The following is an 8,335-nucleotide window of genomic DNA, read 5'->3' as shown; positions in this document are numbered from 1 at the left end:
GCAAGAGCTGATTGATTTCCAACACTTATAAATCCAATGGGGTTTAACTCCACCATTCCAAAAATTTGTTTTGTTCATTTTCTTACAATCTATTGTATTGGTTTCTGATCAAATGACTGCTGCTTCTTAATACAAAATTATAACCAAGTTAATGTTGAAAGCACTAGATTAGGAGTCAGGAGACAGGTTCTTGCCAATTTCTACCACCCATTAGCTCAGCCACCCATTGTTATCAAACCATGGACAAGCATTTAACTTCACTGGATCTTAATTTTCCATCTGTCAAATGATGGGGCTGGACTCACAGGGCCCCTAAGATTGTCCTCTTCTGGCCCTAATATTTGTGATTCTGACAACCAGTGATCTTTCTGAAGATTTTTCACTTGAATTTTCTGTGCTTATCACCCCTTCGTTTCCTTCCCCAGAATTCCTTTTTCTTTTTCTTCCAGTGAAACCATGAAAACTGCTTCTGGATGTTTCTTAAAGAACACATCTCTGGAGTTTTCCTGTACAAAATGATTGTTTCCTGCACAGGGCTGCTAACCTATTGTCTGAAATACATTCCTCCAGATAGGTCATGCTCCCCCGGGTTGTCTCAGTACAGTTACCCTCCCCCTCCCTTGAGAGTGCTGCCCTCCCCCCTCCCCTCTCCCCACCCATTAGCGCATTAGCTCCACACATCCGGAGCCAGCCACGCACAACGCTACTCCCTCCTGGCACAAGGTTATCTTCCCCCTCAAGCAAACAGCCAGCCAGCCCCATGCAGGCGGGGGATCCGAGAACCCTCTTCTCTCTTATGGTTACGAGTAATAAAAGAGCGGACTTTCCCCCGTCTTTTTATGAAGACAATCCTTGCAGCTGTGACTATAACTGTTGGTTTTTTCATACGAGCCAAGATTATGGTCCCATAACCCAATTAGTGTCATTTGGTGGTGGTCCAAGTGCTTCCCCTGCACAAGTTTTAATTTGGGGATCCCCGGAGGCTGCGCTCCACATCTGTAGCCGGCCTGTTCTTCCTCTCCCCTTATTTGCTCGAGGTTTATGGGAGGATTAGCTGTGTGGTCCGGGAGGCGGCTTTCTCTTTCATCCGCATTGCTCTCGAGCCGCCGAGGAGCCCTTTCCTTTACATCAAGCCCTGGCACCTGGAGGGCGGGCAGCCCGGGCGACTGGAATGAATCAGTGGATGCCCTGCAGGCCCCGTGGGGCGCGGCCCTGCAAGCATGGGGGAGGGGAGGGGAGAGGAGAGCAGGAGGGAATGATGTTTACTGGGCGGCTCACCACCCCGCCAGGCTGGACCTGGGAAGGGGCCCCGGCTGCAGAAATCGGGCATCCCCCTCCCCGCCCCGTCCCGCCCCCTCAACTCCCTGGCTGGCGAGGGCTGGCGAGGGCCCGGGGCGCTCATTGTGCAGGCAGCTGGCACCAGCTGGGAAGGATAATTAGCATAACAAAGAGCTGGAGCCAGCGCCGCTAGGCCCGGCGGGGGCTCTGCAGAGCGCCCCCGGCTCAGAGGAGCCGCGCTGTCCCCGACAGCAGCCCTCCCCTGACCGCGACTCTCGGAGCTGCACCTCCGGGCCCCACCGCAGGCGTCCTGGGCTCCGCCGGGGCCCCGGCCACGGGGCTTGCCCGGAGAAGGCTGTGGTGTGGGTGTGTGTCCGTGGCAGCGAGTGTGCATGGGCGTGCACGTGACAGTGTCCGTGGGCCTGTGAATGTGTTGCGAAGGGGCCACCGGCAGATGGGAGGGGTTCCCTTCCCTCTCTTCGCATCAAGGTCTTTGTTTATGCCTTCAGCGAAACCGGTTCTCAACTCTGGCTGCACCGCGGAACCCCCGGGGAGCTTTTTACGGAGACCAGCCAAGCCACGGCCCCACCCCAGAGACTGGCGAGTAATGGCCCCTGCTGGGGACTCCGGGGTGGGCTTCTTAACACCCCCACCCCTACCCCCGCCAGGTGACAACGGGCCCAGGCGGGCGCTGGCTGCCGAGGGCCAGAGGAGGGTGGGGCTGGCTGGCAGGCCTTGGGTTTAGGGCGTTAAAGGGTTTTCTTTGCCTTCTCTGTCTGAGGGCAAGTGCACATTTCCTCCCACACTAGCCTTCTGTCTCAGGCTTCCTATTTGGCAACTTGACCTGCGTTATTGCATATAATCCTTACAGCTGCTCCGTGGGGAGGAAACTGTAGGGAACTAGTGCTCAGTTGAGTGTCACAAAGGATCATTGAAGGTAGTACACTCGGCCGACTGAATTGGAACCCAGGGTAGTGTGACTCAGAGCCTACGTTCTTTTCACTGTAATATTAAAACCAAAACCCCCCAAACGGACATCAAGATGACCAGATTCCCAGGAGGCCAGTGGGTGGGGCCGTGGGGAAGGGGAGGGGGAGGTCAGGGCGCAGCTGGATCCGCGACCCTGGAAGGCAGATGGCCCAGATGATGCCCCCAGGAAAAGTCCAGGGCTCCTCCAGCAGGCCCAACTGCTGCAGCTGCTTAGACGTGAACCTCCACACCTGCCCCGCCCCCCCCCTCATCCCCCGTCCCGGGTAGGAGAAAAAGGTTCCCGTCCAGGTCCTCCTCAACTCCGGCCCCCAGCCCCCTCCGCACGGGAAGGGAGGATGCCAGCACAGCCTTCTACCATCACCCAGGATCTGCGGGAGCCGCGCAGGCGACGGCGGGGACGCGGGGTGGGGCAGGGGCAGGAGGGAGAACCTCGGCAGAGGACCCGGAGACCAGGGGGACCGCGGAGCTCCGCCTCTGCGCCTGGGGCCCAGCGCCAGGGTCTCGCCTCGTTGCACCTCGCCAGTTCTTTCTTGCGGGAGATGGGCGTCTCTGAGGCTCCGCAGGTGTTTCTCTAGAGGAGTCCCTTGCCTCCACTGCCTGCGCAGCCTTCCCGCAGGGGGAGGAGAGAATTGAAATGAGCTGCCTTCTCTGCCAGTCCCGAGATCCCACATTACCCAAAGGTGTGCATTTAGCATTGCCAAGCTCCAGAGGGGAAGGGAACCTCCAGGCCATCCAGGCCCACCTACCCTACTCAGTCTGGGAGGCGGAAGTCCAGGGAGATGAAGTGAGTCTCCAGGTTTCGCTGCGCTCTGTCTGCCCAGTTTAGCTCTGGCTGCCCCAGGCTCTTGATAGGCAACCGGCCCTCCCCACCCCGCCCCACCTTACTTAAGGGGGGAGGACGGATATTCCACAGTAAGGACCTCAGTGCTGGGGAAGGGAGCAGCCTTAGGAATACTAGCAGCATTTGGTCCCAGAGGTACCCTGAGGAAGAAGTTTGGATTCTGGAACACCATCCCGAGTCCATCCCGTCTAAGTTCAGGAATCCACAAGTGAACTGATGGCCTGACCTGATGGGGCTGCTGGGGGCTGCTGCTGTTATTATTAAGAGTTCAGAATTCTCCTAGGTTCTAACAACTGTTCCTTCTCAATAAATGGTTTCTTAATAATCATTTTAATTAGCAAAAAGGCTGTCTTATTAAAGCTAATTAAAGGCAATTTGGGAACCTTATTTTCATACAATCATAAAATTAGAGAAACAAGAGGCTGGAGAAATGGGGATGTCTCAGCCTTTCTGCAGAAGGGGCCGGGAGGAACTGGGAAGGGACCCTAGTCCCCAGCCAGGTCTGTAGGGTAGGGGTGTTCAGTGGGTGGGCTGGAGACTCCAGGTCTGAATGCAGCCTTTTACCATGCAGTGTGGGATTTGGGGGTGTGGGTGTGGTATGTATAGGCAGGGAACAGCTGCAGGGAGGGCTATTCTGCCTACATACTCCAAGCCGATTCTCAGTTACGGGACATCTGCTCCCACAACTGGTCACTTCCCTCCCTCTAGCTATCTTCAAATTAAAAAGCTACTAGTATTGTAGTCTTGACCTACCCACCCAGCCCTTACTCCTTCCCAGAAGCTCCCTAGTGGTCCCCAGGGATTCCCTCCCAGACATTCCATAGCTGATTGTCCTAAATCACCAACCTAACTAGCGTTCTTAACCTGCTAGGCCTGACCTTCAATGCGATTTTCCCAGCCCCACCTCCTGCTCCCTGCAGTGAATCTTCTGCTCCAGCCATGCCTGTCCTTTCAGTGTCCTCTCCTGCTGACCTGCTTCTTCCTTCTCTCATCCTTTAACCCTGCTTTTCCCTTAGCCTGGGCTGACCTCTTCCCGTCTGCTTATGCAAAGAGTAACTTCCCCTTAAGGCCAATTAATTCAACGCCCATGTTTTTGCAGGAAGGCTATTCCATGATGTATAAAATGTATATTCCCCGCTCTCTATGATGACTCTTCAACTAGAATCATAGGTTTTTTGGGTTTGTTTTGCTTTGGAAAGGCATTATAAAATAGGAAATAAACGTGGGTTTTGGAATCAGAGGCCTTAGTTACAGTCCTGACTTCACTTAACTTTGTGACCACGAGACAATGGTTTATGAGCACATAGTTACTATAAATGTTTCGTGGCTAGCAAATGACTTCCCTTAGTTCTGGCTTCCCCATAAGTAAACTGAGCCTAATGATAATACCCACATGACTAGATTATTGGGATGTGTAACTAGATAATGGATGTAAGTCGCTTCACACAGTGTAGGCATGTAGTACTAACAGCTCTGTAATCATTGTCCTTGTTGATGTGGGGCACAATTTAGGAGGTATGAGCGAGTCCATGAGGAAGAAAGCCCGCAGTCAAAAGGATTCCCTGGCTGCCTGAGCTCCTTGCAGCCTCATCTCTAGGGGTTTTGGTGCCTCAGTGCCTACCCTTCACCCCTTTTTCTCCAGGGTCCTTTCTAAGCCCCAAGATAGCATTCTCAGCAGTCCATGGAAGGGTGGTCAGTGAGCACCTATTTGCTATCAGTGTCTAGTGTCAGAGAACTCAGCATCAAGAGATACCAGGCAGGGAGTTAGCCCCCTGCCTTCTTGCTCTAAGTTTCCCAGCCTCTGTCCTCATCAACCCTTCCTATAAATGAACCTATTCTAGCAGGAATCTAACATTTCAAAGAGCTCTGCTGTAAATCCTACCATAACACCAACAATTCTTGCCTGTCCTTGACAACACAGGCAGGGGTATATGTAGATTTTGCACAGCAGGCTTTGTGCCTCTCTTTATTTGGTTTCTTAGGCCATGGGACATTGGGTGGTCATAAATCGGCAGGGGACTCTCCCACGTCCACCCCTGAGCATCCTCTGGATGAAGGCCTAACCATAGCGGAACTGACCACAGAGAAAGGACAATGAGCAGATCTGGAACATACTAGTGTTTAGCTGCCTATTTCCAAAGTAATTGTTTAAGTAGGGGCCTCTGCCTTGATAATAACTATCATCACAAGACCTTATGTTTATTGGAGTCTCCTTACCAGTAGGAAGTACAAACCTATGACATTCTGATTCTGATAAACAGCATACTTTCACCTACCAGGGGCTGTAATCAAAGCAGAAATGGCACACAAATTAACCAGCAGTCCCCGCATAGCAGACACAGTGTATATTTTCTTCATCTCTGCCAAGAAAGGGACTTATTTCCCATCCCTGAGCATCAGCGGCTGTGTTAGCCCCACCACAGCTTCCAATGGGGCCAGGACTACCCTGACATGTATGTTTGAAGCTCTATATGTTACACAGCAGTGACTGTATTTTCAAGGAGATGGAGGAAACCTCACAGGACCCCTGGGGCAGGACACAACACTGCTCCTCAGAAAATTCCCTTTAAAAAAGTTGTCATGAAATCCAATTAACCAGCGGGAAGGCCAGCGTGGGCAGCCCTCCTCAGGGTTAATAAATAATAGAACATGCCCTGCATTGAAAGGGGTATCGCTCCTCTCTGAGCTCGGAGACTGTGACAAGCCCTCCCGGCAGGAAGAAACATGTACTAGCCCCACCCTCAGGCCCAATCCCTGGTCCCTGAAAACTCAGTGAGTCCAGTAGGGAAGGTCCCCTAGACAGATGCCCCAGACTCTAGGGGTGCCTTCTCTCTCCTCTCCACTGCAAGCCACAGTTTCATCAGCCCAGCCCTGAGGGTGAAGGAATGGGTGGGGATAATGGGGGGCGATAAGGGCTGGAGTGGAGGAGGCACTGGTCTTGAAGGAACTGGAATGGACATCAGGGGCTCTGCCTCTAGTTCCAGGTCTGGCTCATTTTCAGATAAGCTCTTCAGAGGCCCCTGATCCCAGCGGAAGTCCCACCATGAGGTGGACAGGGCAGGCGCTCTCTTACTGGTCCTCTCTCCAAAGCTGACTGCCCTGGGTGGGGTCTTTGCTTTGCTTTTAACAGGACCAACACCGTTCAGGAGAAATACGATGGCAACCATGCACGTGATTTTAAATTCTCCAGCAGCCATATTAAAAAAATAAATTCAAAGAAAAGCATGGCATTAATTTAAATAATACAATGAATTTAACCCAATATGTATAAAACTATCACTCCAACAGGTTATTGCCTAGGCTATTTGAAATTATGAATGAGAGAGTTTATATTAATTTTTGTTTTGTATTAAGTCTTTGAAATTTGGTGTGTATTTTGTGCTAACGACACATATTATGTAGGGCAAGATTCACTTTAGGTGTTCAGTCATCACGTGTTGAGTGGCTACCATGCTAGACAGCAGAGTCCTGAACCCTTGCCCTAGGCCAAGGCCTGGCTGTGGGTCTCCACCTGGGTCCCCATGGTCCTTTGTACTGGGAGACATGCAGCTCCCACCTGGCTCACAACCACATCCCTTCTCCTCCCTGCCTTCTTGGAGACCCTCAGGCCCAGCCCTCTAGCTTAAGGCCATGGCGCCGCAGAAAGGCATCAGAAGCCGCTGCCAGAGATTGTCTAGGGAAAACTCCCAGGCACCGAAGGCCAGTACGTTGGGGTAGCCAGGCTCTGGCCCAGTCCCTCCTCACACCCTCCTGGCTCCCCAGGAGGTGGTGTGGGAGGTCCTCCTAGAGTGAGTAGAGGCAGGGCTGGGCAGGCAGTGGTATGGCAGGGCTGCAGACGGCAGTGTCCCCAGGGTGGCAAGGGCCTTTTTTGGGAACAGAGGAGTCTTTAATCTTCTCTGCTACAAGACAGGGAGGATGTGGGTGGCAAGTAACGTCTTGTCAGGGAAAATACTGGCAGGAAGGTGAGCCGCATGCCCGCGTAACCGCCAGCTCCACCACTCCCCTCCTTTGAGGTAGCGCCTCGGTGCCATGGAGGCCAGGTCAGGCCTGTGACAGACACAGTCGTCCCAGGGTGACTGAGCGTACGTGTGTGTGTCCCAGCCTCTAATCAGGCTGTCCATGCCTGTCTCTGCGCTGACATGTGAGTGCAGAATACCCCCAAGAGGGAATAAGCCCTGGGATCTTATGTTCTGAGCCCCAAATTTAGACATAAAGTCTGAGAAATAGGAGTGATGGGAAGATCACAGACTGGAACAAATGGCAATACACACATCAAGTCCGTCGTTCCTCCCCGACTGCTCTCTGCCATGTTGTTTGACTAGAAGTGGATGAATGAATGTGTGACTGTCCCAGAAAGGGCAGGATCTGAAAAATGCCACCAGGCAGACACGGCCAGTGTGCTGAATGGAGGGAGGCAGGACTACAAGGAACAGATTGCTTTGAGGGAAGTGAGGTTCGAGGGCTAGTCTGTGAGACCGACCGGATGCAGCCTTAGGGAGGCCTCGTGAGTGGGAAGAGGACTGACTACCTGTTGGTAAGAGAACATTGGTGGGGTTCAGTTCTCATACCAGGAACTCTGTGACCTCTGGCTTAATGTCCCCACCATCACCCCGAAGTAGTAGAAACAGAAAAAGTAAGCTGGCTAATTAAACTCTTGCATTTATAAAAACACTATAGCCTACAAAATCCTTTCCGTCTACTATGGTAGAATTCCCCTAACCATCGTGTAAGGCTGCCAGGGCAGCTATTACTGTCCTTATTTTACAGATGCGAAGACTGGCTCAGTAAAGCAAACAACTCCTTCAAGGGGCAGAGCCAAGATAAGCTGGCTTTTTCAGCACAGAATTCTCCAAAATCATCAGACTTCAGCACACATTATTCTTAAAATTGGGGGGTTTTAGATCTCCTTGGGTGTCTGATTAAACCCCTCACTGAAGGAATGGACTTTGAAGGGTCCACAACCTCTTTGAAATTTTAGAGAAAATATTAAGCATGCCTTTTTGGGGGATGGGGGTCATCAAGGAGAAAGATCAGATTTTTAATAGAGCCTATGATATCCAAAAGATTAATTAGTGAGCTGTTCCAACTCCTTCATTTAACAGAGAAGGAGACTGAAGCCTGAAGAGGGTCAGTGGTTTATCCAGGATTTCTCTGCTTCCTCTGAATTTACCCAGGTCTTTGGTAAACCAAAGCATAAAGAGGTTTATTAAGGATATTGAGAGGACT

This window comes from Manis javanica, chromosome 11 (genome assembly GCF_040802235.1).
Source record: "Manis javanica isolate MJ-LG chromosome 11, MJ_LKY, whole genome shotgun sequence".
NCBI classification, from domain to species: Eukaryota; Metazoa; Chordata; class Mammalia; order Pholidota; family Manidae; genus Manis; species Manis javanica.
The sequence above is the reverse complement of the archived record's forward strand: the minus strand, read 5'-3'. Positions refer to the sequence as shown.